Source organism: Macrobrachium nipponense, chromosome 1 (assembly GCF_015104395.2).
Source record: "Macrobrachium nipponense isolate FS-2020 chromosome 1, ASM1510439v2, whole genome shotgun sequence".
NCBI lineage: Eukaryota > Metazoa > Arthropoda > Malacostraca > Decapoda > Palaemonidae > Macrobrachium > Macrobrachium nipponense.
Genome location: NC_087200.1, coordinates 88,443,593 through 88,463,592, shown reverse-complemented (window position 1 = coordinate 88,463,592; position 20,000 = coordinate 88,443,593). Strand labels below are relative to the sequence as shown.

The 20,000-nt window shown below is 35.1% G+C and overlaps 1 protein-coding gene across 10 annotated transcripts in view; it reads left to right on the top strand.

The window, feature by feature from the left end:
* The window catches only part of LOC135219441 (leucine-rich repeat serine/threonine-protein kinase 1-like), a 940,187-nt gene that overhangs the window by 498,267 nt on the left and 421,920 nt on the right, over positions 1 to 20,000 (top strand). The gene's annotated exons all lie outside the window — the stretch shown is intronic.

The following is a 20,000-nucleotide window of genomic DNA, read 5'->3' as shown; positions in this document are numbered from 1 at the left end:
TGTTTCCATGAAAAACTTTTCACCGATGATATACATGTAGTTGACAAAAACTGCCCATCCGTGTTTGTGTTGCAAAACTTTCATCCCTCTGGGGTTGCAAAATTGAAATGTCTCCAAATCCAAAACTCACAAATATGTGTTGTTTGCAGATATCTTTTATTGTATCCTTTAATTCTGTAATCCAAGACTTGAGCTTTCGTTTTATTGACAGAATTAGACTGTAGTAGTATTTGTATTGAAATCGTAACCTCCTGTATGATTTGAGCTCCTGGGATCAAGTCTGTATTATGTTTCCTCAGTGCAAAGAACTCTGGCTTTACCAGGGAACTCATTTTTTTCCCGCTGAGAGTTTCGATGGTATTTCGAATTATTCTGTTTTTGTTTCGTTCATAAACCATTTGTTTGTGTTGTTCTACCTCCGTCCGCCCTCCCAAATTTTTCAGCAAAGTAGGCCTATGGATTGCTCGTAAGAAATTAATATACAGTCGATAAGAGGTATGAAACCACAGCAGGCAAGTTGTATCTCATCATTAACACATCCTAACCTAAACTTCTGTAACCTAAAGTAACTTACGGTGCCGGTCCTAACCTGAAATCCTGCCCCTCCGACCTAACCTCTTTTAAATCATACATACGAGTATATGCATGAGTGCCTCGAAGTTATGTTAATTCATAAATTCTGCAATATATTGTCGATTATTAATTTTCGAAGGTAATAGTGTACGTTAGATATTTCTTAAAAGCTTCATAAATACTGTTAGTAAGTCAGTAAATCTCCTTGCATGCAACAACGAAATTTAACTGGTCGCTTAAGATTAGTAAGCTTGCAGTTGCACGGTACAAGTTAGACATTTCTCACGAAACGTTATGCTCCTTTAGCTCAAGTTCTGGAAGCCCCTGCTTCTCACAAGTCTCGTGGAACAACGATTTTGTGGCACAAGAACCGATGACAGAATCTTATCATGATAGCGGCTCCAGTTGACGCGTTGTGACGACTTTAATCAGTTGAAGTTGATGAGTATCGCTAGGTCTCCATTCTGCCTTAGATGCAGAAACTTGTGCTAGAGTTGATCGAGTTCATTTATGGCAATAACATTTGTTATACAGCATTGCAGATTATTTTAGCAGTCGAATTGATTGTCGTGACTATCTAGACCTCCGGAATTTGGCAGCCGATCAAAATACCGGAAGGTTACCTCCTGAACTGCAATACCAATTCGTTTTTGTCGTTGATTTTTTTAGATTGTGCTTTGGACGGTGTAAGGCATAGCTTTATCATTGTTTTATGTTAACCACAACTGATCAATGCTTCGTTGTAATGAGGTGCTAAATTTAGTTATTGCATGTCTGTGACCATCGATTATCTTATCATTTTATGCTTTGATATCCAAATTAGCCTAATGTGGTTTAATTTGCAAAAATGGATGGGGACACGGCTTTTTACGGAATCTTTAAGTTAGTTGAGCGCACATTTTGGCGACGGCGCTGCCAAGTGTTGTCGCCACGTCTGGACCGGCGTCTGGGAAGTGAAGGTGCTACGGACACGGAGGAGGAGGAGAAGGTAGAAGAGGAGATGTTATTGACTGCATTCGATAAGACATAAGACGCAGAAATAGACAAAATGAGGACGCTAAATAGGCGACACCTGGAAAAGGCTCATTCAAAACAGCAACTCGTCCAGAGATTCAGCTTAGAAGATAACATACTGTAAAACACAACTTGTACCTCAATGGCAGTATTTAACTAATTATGTTATAGTGAAATTCAACGAGATTGAGTTGCACGTTAATGTGAATTATAAATTCTATAATTGTGATATTTATTTAACGAGACTGGGTAGTGGGTTAAAGAGCTGTGGCTGAATTTTTTAGTTTTTATTTTATTATTTTTTAAAGCTTGTTGCAAACGTGGTTTAAGAAGAAATGGAGTCGAGTCAGTACTTGACTGCCAGCTGCCCAGTTCACCCTGTAGACCCCCATTCCCTTCTCATCCTCACATTCACAGAACGCGAACGAGAATCGTCTAGGAGAGAAAGAAAGAAAGAAGGAAAGAGAGGAAAGTGCGAAAGAAAGCGACATAGCCACGAATGCCGCCAAGGAGGAAGCAATGCACAGTTATGGGGGTGTTGCAGCCCCCTTTAATGCCGTCCTTCAGAGAGGAGAGAGAGAGAGAGAGAGAGAGAGAGAGAGAGAGAGAGAGAGAGATATGATTATTGATGGTTCAGGAAGTCAATTTTGTATTTTAATTGTGTATTATTTGAGAAGTTAGTTGAATGGCGTAAGTTTTGAACGATTACGGCGCATCTTAACCCCGCGCCTGGGAATAATGCTGCATATTAAAACACCGCGTGGTTGGGAGATTGCAGTGCCACTGGGACGAAGGGGGAATTATGTGCCATGCCACTGGAATCGGAATGGCGCCTCCACCAGACGGTTTTCTGGATGCTCTCCCTACCAGCTTAAGTTCTCTCCTTTGTTCATTCCAGACAGAGAGAGAGAGAGAGAGAGAGAGAGAGAGAGAGAGAGAGAGAGAGAGAGAGAGAGAGAGAGAGAAGGGGTTGCTCTTGCTCACCATGCCAGCTCAAGCCTACCTAATCCATTGTTCAGAGAGAGAGAGAGAGAGAGAGAGAGAGAGATCTAACCATGCCAGTGGAAGTCCTCTACTTTGTTCATTACTTGAAGAATATGGCTGTATAGAATTCTGTGGGGCAATGTAAGACTGCTCCATTAGTGCAGATATATAGAGAACTCATGATGAATAGCAAAAATATATACTATATATCACGTATATCTTATTGCTCCTCTAATGAGAAATTCTTTCTCTTTATATAGTGTAAGACATATGGAAGTTGATAGTATATCCCAAATCTTTTATTGAAATTGAAATTTGAGGTATAGTATCATATTGGATATCCTGGCCATAGAGATAAACTGCATCCGGTTTGGAATTTTTAATACAGGACAGAGTGAGGTTCCCCCATTTTGCAGCCACCTCCAGGTCACTCTTGGGCGAGGATTAGACTTTGTAAATATTCCATGCCAACAAAGGAGCTCCGATGCCTTGTGGCAGGGGTGCGAAAGCGTCTGGACCAAGGTCTGGAGGACAGGAAGAGGATAACAATCCCTTACAAATCTCTCCTCTGCTGCTATTGAATTTTCCGAGTACTGTATAACCAGTTATATTTTTGTTTGAAGTCGCTTATTCCTAGTAGTGATGAGAATTACCTCCTGGCATTGCGCATGCGACAGGTATGCCATATTTTACGCAGGAGTTAATGGAATTGGCTCTTCCAATATGTGCATCTACCTAGACTTGACGGAAACACACACACACTCACACACACACACAAAAGGTAAAACATGAAATTAAACCTGAAGGAAGTCTTGAGGATTGTGGAAGCAGACAGAGAATTCCAAAGCTAGTAACCTTGATAGGACGAGACTATATCAGTGCCTGTTGGGGGAAATATATCCCTGTTATACAGTTTTGGTCAGTATTTGCATGCCTTACGTTTCTCAGGGGTAAACCCCTGAATGAATCCATGTATTCTTAATACAAAGATAGAAATATTTTCTGAATCGAGTCACTAATCGAATGAAAATTAATGGGTGGGTGCACACAATTAACTATGTCCAAATTTTTGTTAACTTCATCCTGGGAGAAAGTTCAAATAAACATCATTAGCAAATTGAAGTAGGTAAAACATAAACTTTGATTTACTTCCCCATCCTGATATCTGCCTTCGACCGTCATTTCTTAAAACATTCAGTTTGCTCAAATGTAGTATAATTAAAAGGAAGATTGGTTGCTGACCTCCAAAGCTCATTGTATACGTCAGCGTTTCATTAAGATTCATTCTTCTTAATAAGAAGAGATGAGCTATGTTTGTTCTGAAGAGTATTGTCGTTGCATACTGCAATAATTGCGGGCCTGTCTGTCCACCAGCGCTGTTTTAGACTATAGAAGAAATTATTTTCAAAATCACGAAATCAAACCAACAAGCCAATTTTGTTTTACAGTTGATATTTTAGTAGGCTAAGAGGAAACAATTTGGTGCTTGTGATGCTGTTTACTATTCAAGAGAGGACGGATAGTGAATGAATACTGACTTGTGCCGTTGGATTTTAGTGCTACCATACATCTTACGATGTGCGGAAGAACGATATTCACTTTTGTTTAAGATGATGTGCAAGACTCGTGGATAATGTACATACATACATACATACTTAATGCTACTTCGCTCACACACGCAGCTCGTATTGCTCGAATGGTTTTAGCAGTATTCAAGTAGCAGAATAATTCTTGGAGTATATTAAATTTCGTCTTTTGATTATTATAGATGTGCTAATAATTTTGTGATTTGTTTTTGTAATATGAATTTTTTTCCTTCGTAATATGAATAAGAGTTTCAAATTAAGTAAATATAAGGTTTTCTCCTCCTTCCATCGACCTTCTTGGATGAATAGGGACCGTGTTCTTGAAAACATCCCAGATCTTCATTAAGATTAACCTTAGAGTCAGCTGAAAAGAGGACGAAAATGAGCAGCATTCGCTCTCCTAATTGAATTTTTTCCCGCTGTATTTTGTATGGTCTGTTTCCAAAGCAGGAAGGGAACATAATTGATTCTTTTGTATCTTGATTTTTTATGCAAATATGTAAATTATTTCTGTTTTTCATTCATAGAGGATATTCACTAGTGATGTTTTTGTTAGTCCTTTTATTCGTAATACAAGATTTTTTTCTATGCTACAAAAAGGAGTGACTTACGTTAAATCATAGTGGCCTACCTGAAACAGTGATGGTCTATGGAGCACTTGTGTTTGTATGTGTGTGCGTACTTGTGCGTCTATATACATATATATATATGCTTAAAATCACAGTAGATGCACGTGACTTCATAAATAAGCGAATAGCATATATATATATATATATATATATATATATATATATATATATATTTATATATGCATATATATATATATATATATATATATATATATATATATATATATATATATATATATATCTATATATATATATATATTCTTATAATAAGTTTGGAATGCAATTATAATTGTGGTAATATGATTAATTCACATCAGAACTTGTGTATCATGGTATGAAATGTTTGTTTCTGTGTTCAGATTTCCCAAATTTAAAGATAACATGCCTTAAGTGATCCATTTTTCATTTTGAAGTACGTAAGACACACAGAGAGTGAAAGCTCATAAGCCTTTTGCAAGGGAGTCGTATTCCCACTTTGAGAATGTCTTAGCTAGGTGATTTCTTTATCGGCGCCAACAAGCGTAAGACCCCCCAAGCCGCAATGTTATTCAGCCCCTTGAAAATAGATGAACTAAGCTAGTTTTTATCATCGCGGTAGGTCCTGTGAATGGAACAAGGGAGCCTTATTCATAGCTATTCCTATAGAGATGACGTAATATGTTTTCGCCTTCAACTATAGACTATACGCTTATAGGTGAGAGAACCATTCATTGATTCGCTTTGAGACAGAGCTGCGTGCGTTATACTCTCTCTCTCTCTAAAAATCTCTCTCTCGCTCGCTTGCGAGGCTGTTCAGTAACTTAACGTAACGAGCTGGTCACTCATTTTTATATAATTCTTAGTAATATATGTGTTGTTTGTGGAATCTGAACATAGTTTTGTATCTATTGGTTTTTGTGAAGGCGCCAAGAAAATAGTGAAAAAGTGTAAAATTGTAACAGGCCTTTTGATTGACGCTGCAGCTGTGTATAAGGTATTCTTACAAGTGTTGTGAAGTGCACTTCAACGTTTTATTATTTCTAAACATTTATCTTTTGCTTTGTTCTTTTGACATTTCCCATTTTTATATATTTAATGTGTGTACTGTCAATGCTTTAATTGTTTTCATATTATGCATTATGTTTTTCTGCATTGTCTTTATTTTGTTTAATTAGTTTGAATAATATTCTATTGTGTACATTTTGAATCTTTCACTTGTGAATTAACTTGCATTTAATTAAACTTAATTTCAAATTTAATTATTGCTTTATGATTTAATTTAATTAATTTTCTTGATAAACTTTGATTTAATTTTGCTTAATAATTAATTCAAGAATTAGTTAAACTTTTGTTTTCAAGTAATAACAATTTCCCTGAGATTGTGAATTTCACTTATAAATTTTGAATTTAGAAATAAATTTTTTTATTTAAAATTTATATGAGCATTTCATTATAACCCCAGTATATAGCTATTAAAGATTGCATTTTATTTTGTTTAGGTAGAAATATAGAGTGATAATTGTGACGTTTCCCACAAATAAAACAGAATCAGGGAAATACTTAAATTTGAATTTGCACATATTTTAATGAACTTAGACTGATTGTTTTCTTGACTGTTCAGTTAGAAAAAAGGGATCACTCTTACCTTTAGAGTATTCAGTCGTTTAGTATTTGTGATGAAGGGTCAGGTGTCTGTCTGTTGTGAGGTAAGTAACAACCAGGTACTTGAATGAACTGTGCCCTAAGTACAAAAGGGTGTCCCAGACCCAGGAATAAAAGGGTCTCTTGTATTAGCAAGTACAATGGAAAGTGTAGTAACCAGATACTTGGCAATTTGGGTTAACAAATATTAATGGTGTCCAGACACAGATCTTTGACTATTTCATGCACCAAGTATTAATGGTATCCAGACCCAGATACTCACGCCACTTCGTCACATATATATATATTATATATATATATATATATATATATATAATATTAATATATCATATATATATTTAAAATATATTATATATATATATATATATACATATATACATATATACATATACACATACACGTTTGTCGTGTATATATGTGTGTATAAATATGTATGTATGCATATCTCATGACCAACAGGAAGATTAAAGACTGGTAGTAAATCTTGACCGGGTTCCGCTATATTTCAATGCCGTTAACAAAGGACTGATACACAGTGGTGGAAATCCACAATATATATGCTAGTGACAGTACAAATAAACATGCAAAAATACACACGTGACAGGTGGCAGTCGCTGTAGGCATATGCTCATTTTTGCTTGAGGTCAGGTACTTTGTTTACAAATCTGTTTATCCTTTTCCCAGCGAGTTCTGCTATCTTCCTTGAAATTTAATCGTTTTGCATATTTCTTTTGACATTAACGGATCAAGTTTATACATGCCTTACTTTGATATTCTTACAAGAGATTTTTTTTTATAAAACTAGACTCATTGATATTGCTTTCCAGTCCATCATTATAAAATAAAGGGATTGTGGGAGTATGAATATCAGTCAGACCACGTGCAAACTCGATCCATTAAATACAAAATAAATATTCAGGATATTTTAGGAAGGTAGTAGAACTCGACAGGGAAAAAGACCAACACATTTGTAAACACTGTACCTTACCTCAAGCACAAGTGAGTGTAGTCGTCACCCCCTGGCACCTATCAGGTGTGAATTTTTTGGTTACTAGCGGACTGTGTGGTTGTTTGTACTGTCCCCCTTGCACTATATTTGTCCTTTGTTAATTGGTCAGGATTTACACTCAGTCTTTAATTTTCCCTCTTGTTTTGCAAAAGTCATTCAGTACTTGTACATTTAAGTGAGTGAGACTTCCGTAGCCAGGAGTACCCTATGGTCGAAACCGCCGTCTCTGTGCGTTCCATGATGGGTATAACTACGTCCCACTTGTCCCGTATATTGCCTTTTTTTTTTTTTTTTTTTTTTTTTGCGAGTACGCTATTGCTTTAAAGAAGTTCTTTTCACAATGTATTCATATCACTTATTTTTCTTGGGTTTGTTGCACAATCACCGGCAACTCTTCAACAAGGCAGCCTGTACTTTTGAAAATCGTGTCATAAATACCACATTTGTTAAGCGGACATGTTTACGTCGCTTCGTTCGTTTTATACTAGATTTATGGTTTTTTTCTTTCAGCATATTTCATTTGAACAAGGTTTAGCTAATAGGGAAAATTGACAGAGGCAGTTTCGTTTAAATATATTTTGTCATTGAGTATTTTTTGTATGTTTATGTTTTTTTAAAACTGTGTCAGTATTTTTCAAAATTGTATATACAATATTTTTAGAACAATGAAAGTTATTTGGACGTTAGGTTAGGAGTGATAACCACGACTTTCGCACCGTTTTTTCCTAGTCTACCCTGATATTTTTATGATCGATATCATAGAAAACGCATAATGAAGAAATGTGAAAGGAGACTTCGAAATATTGTCGCGTTAGTTTTTAGGGAGATAAAAAAAACAGTACGTTTTCAGCTTCATTGATATTATTATGAAAATGAAAAATTCTCACTCCCAATCGTTATTATTTTCATGGCGTAAAAGCAAATTTTAAACATTTTGTTATTAATGTTTAACGGTTTGTGTATTTGGTAATATTACTTGATTTTTGTCCATCACAGGTTTTATTTAAATACCATGAAAGATAGTGTGTTTATCCATTGTAGTATCAACCAAGCATGTAAATAAAAAGAAAGAAAATGTGATAGTACTTTCCGCCAACAATATTCCTACTTAAATCCTTCACACCAATATATCACAGAGAAGGTGGACATAAGGGTTTTACTGAATAAGATGAAGGGAAATATCTATTGATTTATTATCTTCTTTTGGTATATATTTATGGGTGTATGAAAATACAATTACAGAAATGGCTTCCACAAATATATATATATATATATATATATATATATATATATATATATATACTATATATATATATATATTATATATATATATATATATATATTATATATATATAAATATATTATATATATATATATATATATATATATATATAATATATATATATATATGTGTGTAGGTGTGTATGTGTGTGTGTGTGTGTGTGTGTGTGTGTGTGTGAGTTATATCACATTACTGTGATTCATATACATATATCGAGCTACAAATGTCCTTTAATATCTAATTCGGTCTACCGCGGAATTAATATATTTTCATATATGTCAACCGAAGGGGAATTTTTTCGTCCATAAAAAATTTGTCGGCTCACCGGCGCGAACCATCGAACCCAACAAATCCAGGACGCACAGTGAAGCTTTAACCACACCGCCACCGCTGTGCGTCCTGGTTTTGTTGGTTTCGATGGTTCGCGCCCGTGAGCCGACAAATCTCTTATCGACTACAGAATTCCCTAGGTTAAACATGTATGATATATTAATTCCGAGGTAGAGCGAATTAGATATTAAAGACCATTCGTTAGTTTCGATGTAGTATATATATAAATATATTATATATATATATATATATATATATTTATAAATAAAATATATATTATAGCATTTATGTATGTATGTAATCGTATTATGTGTGTGTGTGAGAGAGAGAGAGAGAGAGAGAGAGAGAGAGAGAGAGAGAGAGAGAGAGTTTATTGTCAAATCATAACTCTCTTTTTAGAAGCCCTAAATATTAAAAGTAATAAAGTGGAAATATCGTTTCAAAGAGCTATGTCACTTTCCTTTGAAATGTTATGGAATGTTAACGTCATGTTTTCTTATCTTTTCAGGTGAGTGCTTAAAGCAGCAGAGTTCTTGTGGCATGCTTGTATATACATGCTGTGGCTTCTCCAAAGTTCGCTCAAGGCGTCTGCCTGTCAAGATAAGCATATTATTAAAGTCCTCCTCCTCCTCCTCCTCCTCCTCCTCCTTCGATCGTTCGAGGTATCTTATTGAAATTCAGGCTTCCCCAAACATTCTTGTCGGTTCTGAAGATTGAAAAGTTTGCTTTATCTTAACTTTGGCGCTCCAACTTATGAATATTCCCAAACTTATACCGAGATTCGATTTCGGCCATAATGCCAGTTTGAATTGAGGAGAGGAGGTTTTGATTATATCGCTCGTCTTCTTTCTCGCCAACTTCTGGAATGGTAAGTGCCAGGGACGTTGCTTAACTTTATGTCATTTGGATAGTCAGGAAGTCCGTCCAGCATCAACACGAATGGAAAGGAGCCTTAGGTAAAGGAAAGCTGCTGTTGATTGTCGAAATATTTATGCATCTGTTATGATATGTTAGAAATATTTCGCTCTTTCACTTCGTGTCATTCTTATAAAGGTTACGTAACTGTGTTTTGATTTAATCAACTGGAAAGGATTGGAAGACTGAGCTCAGACAGTTGTGTGCTCCGTCTGTGACTTGTACAGCACTGAGCATCCGTCTGTGCAACTTTAATTTGATAGGGGAGAGACAATAGAACACAAAAGAAGATGACGACCCTTTTGTATACTTTGGAAATAGGGATATGCAGATTGCAAGGGTATCAATTTCTTCTTTTTTGTTCTGGAAATTGCCTTTAATACTTTATGACTGACTAAATAGATGAAATAGGCTAAAATTGAGAGAAAATGTTGTTCCATCAGTAATCCTCATCTAACAGTTTTGGTTTAAAAATTCGGGCCTCTTGGTACATTTATCATATAATTTGATTCGTTTCGATCTTATATGGACACTCCTTTTTAAAGAGTGCTGCAAATAATATCGGAAGTTTGTCGGTGACGTAGGGAGCGAATTGGTGTTTATATTTAATGAAAATACAATAAGTATTTCATTTTTGCTAGACATTAAAAAAAGTTTTAAAGGAGTAGAGATAATGAAAATAGAATTGAATGTTTTTCCTGCTAAATGTTATATGTAAAAAAAATGCTGCACGGGAGATCGTATAGAATGTGAAAGTAATTAAACACTATTTTTTAAAAGCGCGATAAATTTGAACTGTGTTTGGCCATATCGTTGGCCTCGTTATGATGGTTCGCACCGTATATGTATTAAATAGCAAGGCTTTAATCTTCGTTACTGTGTCTATCCATATATTTCCTCTATTGAAAAATGGCTACGACAGTTATTGTTCAGTTACCGTCTAACATTTTTAGGTTTTATTTTTATTTGTTAGGTTATTTATTTACTTGTTATTTAGTGAATATGTTTGTATTCCTCTGAATACAAGGGTAATGACTCATAAGAACAGTTGTTTCCACGTATGTAAATGTTCAAGGGAATAACCATAATGACTTTTCTAATATTATTGGGTACGCTTTCCACTGAAAGCCTTGGAATCCGAAGGGAAGTATATGGAGTATTCTCCTTCTCAGGTGGGATTCGGACCCACTTTAAAAGACCTACTTAGTCCAGTTAAGTTAGTCTCTATCGCATAATTAGGATTCTACTTTGACAAAGGATTGCCAGACATGTTCTGGTTGTATTGACAGATCGATCCTTTATTGCCTTGTCCATACTCTGAGGATGGTATGTAGAAGTCACAAATTCCGCAATTTAGTGCTGTATGTTTTTTGCACTGGATACTTTGGTGTTACCTTTCCTAAGAAATATAAGGACACGTCAAGATCAGGATTTTCTCTTTTATGTGATGTTGGCCTTTGATCTAGAGGGCGAAATGTGGCATTGGATTTTTGGACGTCTTCGCCAGTATCAGATTGGGACCACTTGACCATTTGTGGTGACGTGAGGGATGCTGTTGCTCTTCTTCCACTGGTAATATGAACGTTCGTGAATATCATGATCGTCTTATTCTTTGTCTTATCTTTTATTTATTTATTTATTTCGAAGTCTGTTCATTCGCTTTCATGTTAAACTTCGTTTCCGGTTTATTTACTTTATGTACAATCACTCAAAAAACTTCTGCTACATATTTCGAAACTTTTCGGAGAACAGCTTATTATAGTGACTTCTGGCGTTATCTGGCAACTCAACTGTAAGCGATTGAAATAGTAAACTCTGGCGCTATCTGGCAACTTCGCAATAAGTGCTTGAAACAACTCAGACACTACTGGTGCGCTAGAGAGATTAACTCCCGTTTCCCTTAAACCGAGATTTTTTTTTTTTTTCTGCCATTGCGGTAATACGTTACGTGATGATAGGATGTTACTATAATACTTCAACGGTCATCACTGTTCTTATTCTGTAATATATCATCTACAAAAGCAATCACTACCTTTGTTTGATCGCCTTCATATGTGTGATCTTTGTAGACATAGGCCTACAACTATTATAAGTTGAACAATAGTCTTAGCAACATCAACAATTACGACTTCTATAAAAATCTGCAGGAATATTATTATTATGAATAAAAGTTTACAAGAATGGTATTTTAATGACTAATCCATTGCTCAAGTACTGTAAATTAGTGAAAACCTCATTTTTTTTATTTAGGTGACATAAACACTAGATACAAAATAAATGTGTATTTTCAGTGTTATACAACAAAATAAATATGTATTTTCGGTGTTATAAGTTAACAAGAAATATTTGCATTTACAATAACGGGAGAGAAAATGAATATATTATAATATATATGTATGTATGTATGTATGTATGTATATATTATAGACAGAACACATAAACACACACATATATATATATATATGTATTATATATATATTATATATATATATATATATTATATATATATATATATATGTATATATATATATATATATATATATATATATGTATATATATATATATATATATATATATATATATATATATATATATATATATATATATATATAATATATGTGTGTGTGTGTGTGTGTGTGTGTGTGTGTGTGTGTGTGTGTGTGTGTGTGTATGTATTAGTATTACATAATAAAGAAAATGACCTGCACTAGAATTAATCTATACCCATCTTTCGTCAAATTAAACGCAACCAAACAAAATAACTCTCTCTCTCTCAATATTTTGTGTGGGACCCTCTCCTGTCAATGACTTCACCCAGTGTCCTCGGCATCGAATCCACGAGTTTTTCACAAATGTTGACCTCGTGACGCTTAGGCCTAAGTGACTCCCATACCGACTTGGTATGACTATACTCTGATTTTTTTCATCTGTCCATCCGCCTGTGGTGTTTGCGTATGGTAACACTGCGTCCCGGGCTTTAAATAATATCCTATTTCGAATATTAAGGGTGTAATTCGCATACAATAAATTATTAGAACACTTTTCAGTTGCAAATATACACCCAGATATTCTTTTATTTACATAAAACTTACACATAGCGTAACAATTTAAAGTCCGCGACGCAGTGTTACCATACGCGACCACCACAAGCGGATGGACAGATGGAAAAAAACAGAGTAAAAATAGGTCTCCTTTGGTCCTTATTTTGCTACTATCCCATTTACTTACAATATAAGCCCAAAGATTTTCTATTGGGTTTAAGTTCGCAGATTTCGCTGGCCATTCAATCCGGATAATATCATGATGGGCTGTAAACCATTCTTTTACTGCTTTTGCATTATGAACAGGAGAATTATCCATCACTACATAAACTGGTTCCTGATCTTGGATGAGTGACCTTACAGATGGAATAAGGACTTCTAATATTTCAGTATAGCTACTGATGGCTGTTCAACCTTTCGCTGACCTCGATCAGTTCTCCCGGACCGCTATCAGCCATCCATCCCCAAAGAGCTGCAGTAATTCTTCCACTCCGCCGAATGGGTTGGATATTTTCAGCCTCATACCTAGAAACAAAATGATGCGCTCACTGAATAAAATCCATGAAACACTGATCACAATAATCTGCGGTAGACGACAGAATGGATATGAAGATACATGTGTAGGACTATAATACATACATACATACATACATATATATATATGTTATTATATATATATATATATATATATATATATATATATATATATATATATATATATATAAATGTATATATACATATATATCTGGGCCTATTATGTATTCCGATTTCCTTTAATGACACTTAGCCCTACATGCTTAATCGCTTGTATAAAATCTGCTGAATTAGACTAAAAAATTTCACATATATGTTTGTATTACATAGTATATAATCGCTGTTTGTTTTATACTTTATATATATATATATATATATATATATATATATATATATATATATATATATATATTATATATATATATATATATATGCGCCTATCATGTGGAATATCTGATTTCTTTCAATCCTACTTAGGCCTACCTTTTTAATAGCTTTTATATTAGGGCTCTTTTTTTTTATTACTTATTATCTGAGCTTCAACAGAATGAAAACTAGCAAGAAACTTAAAATTACTTAGATCACTTCAATAAAGCTTACCTTGTATTAACTGGACGCCAGCAGTGAAGACTACCATGCTCATCCGTGGAGAATGTTTTCTCATCACAAAAGATAACTTTCTTCCAGAAATCATCGGCCACTGAGTAATATTGTAAAGCAAACCCCAACCTCTCTTCTTTATGTTTTTCAGTCATGAGGGGTTTCTTAGCAGGAATATGATGAAATATCTTAGCCTCATGCAGCCGGTTACGAATGGTTTGGGCATCAACTTGAAGGCCATGTTCTCTCTTGATAGCTATGGCGGTTGTCAAGGGAGTTTGTCGAGCTGCTTCAATGATTCGATGATCTTCCTCAGCAGTGGTGCAACGGGGTCGTCCACTTCTTGTTAATATATTTATATTTCCTCTTTCTCTTTGTCGTCGTATCCATCTATGCACGGTTGTTCTGTGTGTGCCCAGCTGCCGAGCAATATCTCCGATGGAAACATGAGCCTCATGCAGGCTAATGATCGATGACCTGAGAGACAGTATGGTGTGTCGGCGCCTGTTATCCATCTTATCGGTGCAAGTGATGAATGACGATACAGTTTAACTTCCCGCGTAAGTGTGGCGTCACACGAGCACTTACGATGTTATGAGATTTTTTCTTTTTTGTGTTTTTGACAACGGTCATGGTAGAAGTATATAAATCCTTATGTATATAATATTGGTGATGATTATGCAATATTATTTTATTAGTTAATAAGTTTTTATTTGGATTCGAAATATAGTTTCTTATTTGACTCTTTTGCCCAATCATCTGGCACGAAATTTTTCAAAATGTTTCGTTATTTTTCTTAATACGAATTTTTCGCTGGCCAATCTTTTTTTATATTGTTAACCGTACAATTAATAACCAAAAACAAATAAGAATAACAAATTTCACTGTATATATCAAAAGTATAAATTATTATGAGGTGAACGAAAACTTCTGGAACATGTTGCAGAATATTTTTGAGTGACTACATTAGGTTTCAAGACTACCCTTGCTTGAGTAATACCATAGAATTTTGTCTAGGAATGAATATTGAAGAGTGAACTCATTCTTGGTAACTCATTTGGAAAAGGTAATGTTTTTGTTATAAAACCTTTTAACAAAATGCCTCTAGCATGGATGAACTGAGTCAAACTGTAAAAACATTCATTGTTTCGTATATAGATGACTAACTTTTATTGGATATCGATGATCCGACGAAGGTCTTCGTGGATAGCTGCCTGAGTTTTGTCATCTGGAGGTTGGAGGCGTCTTTCAATCAATGTTTTAAGTTAATTTCATCGAACTCTGAGCATCCGTTCCTAAAATATCATGTTAAAGTGAAGGATGTGTTCAGGATGAATCGAGGTGTGTGTGGGACATAGCATGAATTGCCCCAAAACTATATCAAACGTTTTCAATTCTTGTATAAACAGGAACTCCGGTTAACAGCAACGTAAACATTCTAATATTAATAAGTACCCCGCCTTAAATGGGGCTAATTCCTCATTGGGATGACCTTGGAAGACTCAACGCTTTCAGCTGAGCCGTTTTGTTGTCACTGATATTTTTTTTTATGCTGCTTCTACGAAGTTTCTGTCGTGTACTCCATGACAGTGGTTAATATTGATTTGGATGCTTTTCTCATTGTTGCCTTTGCTTTATTGGTCGCGCTCTCCACCGGGATGCTGTAATTTTGACAGTTATACTCCTTGATATTTATAGATGACATTCATCTTGATAGCATTAGAATTAAAATTCAAGGTTTTTGAGTTTTGTGTTAAGGTGCTTTATGTTTTCATGAGCTTGTAATATTAGGAAGGTGAGCACTTATACATTTTGAGCTTTGTATCCTTAAGTTGGTTTTTGTTTACCCTTAAGTGATTAATCCTTAATATTCAGTCCTCTTAAGAAGGAGCATTTTGCCGTCGGTCTTACATCAATACCATAGTCATGTACAACTGATTAGTGTTAAATATTATATAGATCACCGATGAACATGTGTCAGCGTCCAACAAGTCAATGTTGGCATTGCATAGCCTGCCAAACACGATAATTAGTTCCAAGAAACTTCTGCTCCGGCAAACTTCCAAAGAGTCAGATTAGTGTCGAGACCCCAGGGGCTTTGAATACTCGACCCAAACTTTAAATTGCTGAAGTTTTATTTCGGGAAATTAACAGATGCTGAATTATTTTTTACCATTTAACCTTTTGATGGTGTTAATTCCTGAAGAGTTATACATTCTGTTACGCTCAGGAGCATCACCATGTCGTATTACTACGTTGATATTTTTCATATTATGCATTTGTGCTCTACACACTATGAAGTTGAGGTTTTTATGACTCACATTCATTGTATTCACCGGCGGAATTTGACTTTGAAAGCCTTCAAGGACTTTTTGAGGAAAAGGCATTGCAATTTAAACCCAGTGGGACCTGAAAGGGAAAAGGAAAGTTTTCAAGCTCCGCCTACATGTCATACATAGCATTACCTCTCTCCTCCAGCCTTTGCAAGAGCAAAATGAAATTGCATTTCAATCTAGTTTGGTTTTGGCGTACCTAGGCCAAGAGATTTTCGTCTGCAAAACATTTTTTTTACCTGAATGAAAAAAGGGGTTAAGAAATTGGGTTGTGCTCTACTGAAGTGCATTATTCGTACTTTTTCTCGTTTTCCGTTTGCTTTCTAAGTATATATAAAGTGAATAGCAATACTGGTCAAGGAATTGCCAGTATCGTCCACCATTCCCCCCCCCCTCCCCCCGCCCCCCACACACACACACCCATTACCCCTTGACGCCACACGAGCAATTCTGTAACGTTCCACTTTTGTATTTTTTACGTGGTTATATGTTTACTCCACAGTTAATTTGGATCGTGGTGATTCAACAGTTTAAGCGGGTATTTAATGTACGGTACTTAAGTCATTGCAAATATTTCATGTCGAGTGGATTTATTTTTTACATTGAGTATGTTTAGAAGGAAGTAGAGGAAGGAAAAATTAATTAAGGAACAAAAATCCAGTCAAATTTTATTGCAAGGGAATCCCCTGCTTTATGACGTCGTCTGGCCGGACTGCTTAACGTTGGGTTTCGGTCTTCCTCCTAAAATGGCAGAGCGTGTGCCACTTGTGGTACGAATTAGTCCTTGCAGATGCGGGAAGACCCTCAGGTGAGCAAAAAGAAAGGCAAAAGTCGATGAGTAAAAGATATTTGCTCTTTTTCCAAGGCCACGGGAATTGTCAAGGACATAAGGTTAAGGAAAAGAAAATGTATAAATAAATATGCTTCCAATCGCATATTGAAACACGAGGCGCTTTGCCACAAACGATTTTGGAAGGTTTCCAGACATATTGACTGGATGCACGTCGGTGCAGTTGCACGTGTGTATATGTTTGTACGTATATGGAAACATGTCGTTTATAGAATTGAGTAAAGGTCATGTTGTTCCATTTCCTAGGAACCGAATGGATATTTGCCATCCCCTTATGTCAATTACTTATTACTGGGAAAGCGTACCGTAAAGTAAGTGACGAGCCAAATCGGATGATTTTTAATCGACGGGTTACAGGGAAAAAAATTACACCAATTACCATAAAAAAGTTAATAATATGTTAAGAGTTTGTTTAATTTCCTTGGCAAAGATATGCAGAAAGTTTTCGTTTTCTTAATATTAAGTGTTTCCTTACCGCTCTTGTTCTTCTGTATGCAGAATAGCTATGGTAGGAAAAAGTATAGACCAATAGATATATACGCAGAAACACACGTACACTTGTAACACTTTTACACCTTTTGTCATAGGATCAGCTAAGTTTAGTATTGTTGGGTCTGGTCAGTGTTATATCCCTGACGAAAATCGGAACTACTTCCTTCAAAGGGAAAAGGAGGGATCTGTAGACACATTATATAATATATATATGCATGCATATATATATATATATATATATATATATATATATATATATGTATATATGTAGTATATGTATATATATATATATATATATATATATATATATATATATATATATATATATATATATATACGCATTAAGCTACAAATGTCCTTTAATATCTAATTCGCTCTACCTCAGAATTAATATGTTTTCATGTCTGTTAACTGTCGGGGAATTTTTAGTTGACAATAATTTCAGTTAACATAGATGAACATGTGTTAGTTATGAGGTAGAGCGAATTAGGTATTAAAGAACATTTGTAGCTTAATGCGTGTATATGAATCAAGGTGATGTGATATTGTGTGTGTGTGTTTGTGTATAGATATAAATATGTATATACGTATGTGTGTGTGTGTTTTGTTATCATTGGCCAAAAATAGTGGTAGATGCAACGAAGTTCTGAATGCTATTGTTTTTGGTTATTGCTTTCCGTTATGTTCACTCGAGGAAATGTATTTCCTGTTTTTCATGAAACTGCCTCCCGCAGCCTCGGAAGGAGAAGCTACCTGAACTTCAATCGGAGTGGTGCCTGAAACTGTAGATGATATTTTCTTTTTATCAAAAAGAAAAAAATACAAGAAGGGTCTCTATTTTAGAGTAATGTTTGGTATGTAATTTACTTGAAGATAATAAAACTTTGGTTATTATTATTATTATTATTATTATTATTATTATTATTATTATTATTTTACCATTAGTAGTAAAGAAATGAATTGTTTTTTTGTGTGTCGTTGCTACGGTTCGGATTTAACGCTTTATATGACATATTGAAGGCTTCTGGTTGTCTCCACATTTTCTTCTTGCCGTTCGTGAAATTTGTTATGAAGCAAATCACCAGCCTCCTTTAGAGTCGTGGAAGATATATTGTTCAGTGAACAAAGGTCTCCGGATTGGTTTCATTTTCGGCTCCAGATGGAGAGAATCTCGGTTTCTTGGAAGTCCTCTTCGCTTTTGCATCATTGTTTTCAGCTAGACTTTGTGCTGGTGTCATGTTCTTTATAGATTACATGTAAAGATGTTCCGTTTGAGACCGTTATTAGTTTTACCTCGAGAAAACTGGTACCGGATTCAAAATATCCAATGCTCTTAATTTTCAAAAATTGGTGCGACGTAAAGAAATAATTAATTTTGTTAGATATGTGATTAGGACAATGTTGAATAGTTTTGTCATTTTGAGCATCAGAGAAATGTGCCGGTTGCTTGATGTGGTATAAGGTATTCATTCCCTTCTCGTAAATACTCTATACCACCCCATGTAACCGGAGTGTTTATGTACAGATAACATTTACCTATGGAGGCTGGTTACTGTATTCTGAACAATATCAGCGCAGTCCATTTCTAGGCAAAGAATAGATAAATAAATAGATTAATAAATAAGGTAAGTATTAGATTTTAAAAAATTCTACTTCGTCCATAAAAACTGGTATTTATTAATGCTAAACTACATTTTTTAATTCGTTTGGATTTGTTGTCTTGGCATAATTGTCAGCTGTACATTTGAATTGGACTACTCGGCAACCTTGATACTGTAACAAATCAGCCTCTCTATTCTACTGCAACCGTCAGTTTGTTTGTTTTAAGTTTGCGTCAACGTTTTCCTTTGTGTGTATGTTACTAGTTTCTCCAGTAGGTGTTGTGTGTATGTGCTATTATTTTCCCCAGTAGGTTTGCAAATTTTTCGAGGCTTCTTTACTGGGGAACACAAACTGGAACTTGGAAGCGTAGCCCGATTCTGTTTCGATAATGTGGATTAGTAACAACCAGCGTTTTTGTGTTCATGGTTACTTCCATACTACAGCGGCAAGTGCCCATTTGTCCCAAGTTACTAAAGGATCATTTTCCCCCATCAGTAATCGGAAAATACGATTCGATTATATTTTACTCATAACAAGAAAATGAATTCTGGCGAATTTGTGATTATTCTCTGCGTGCAAATCATG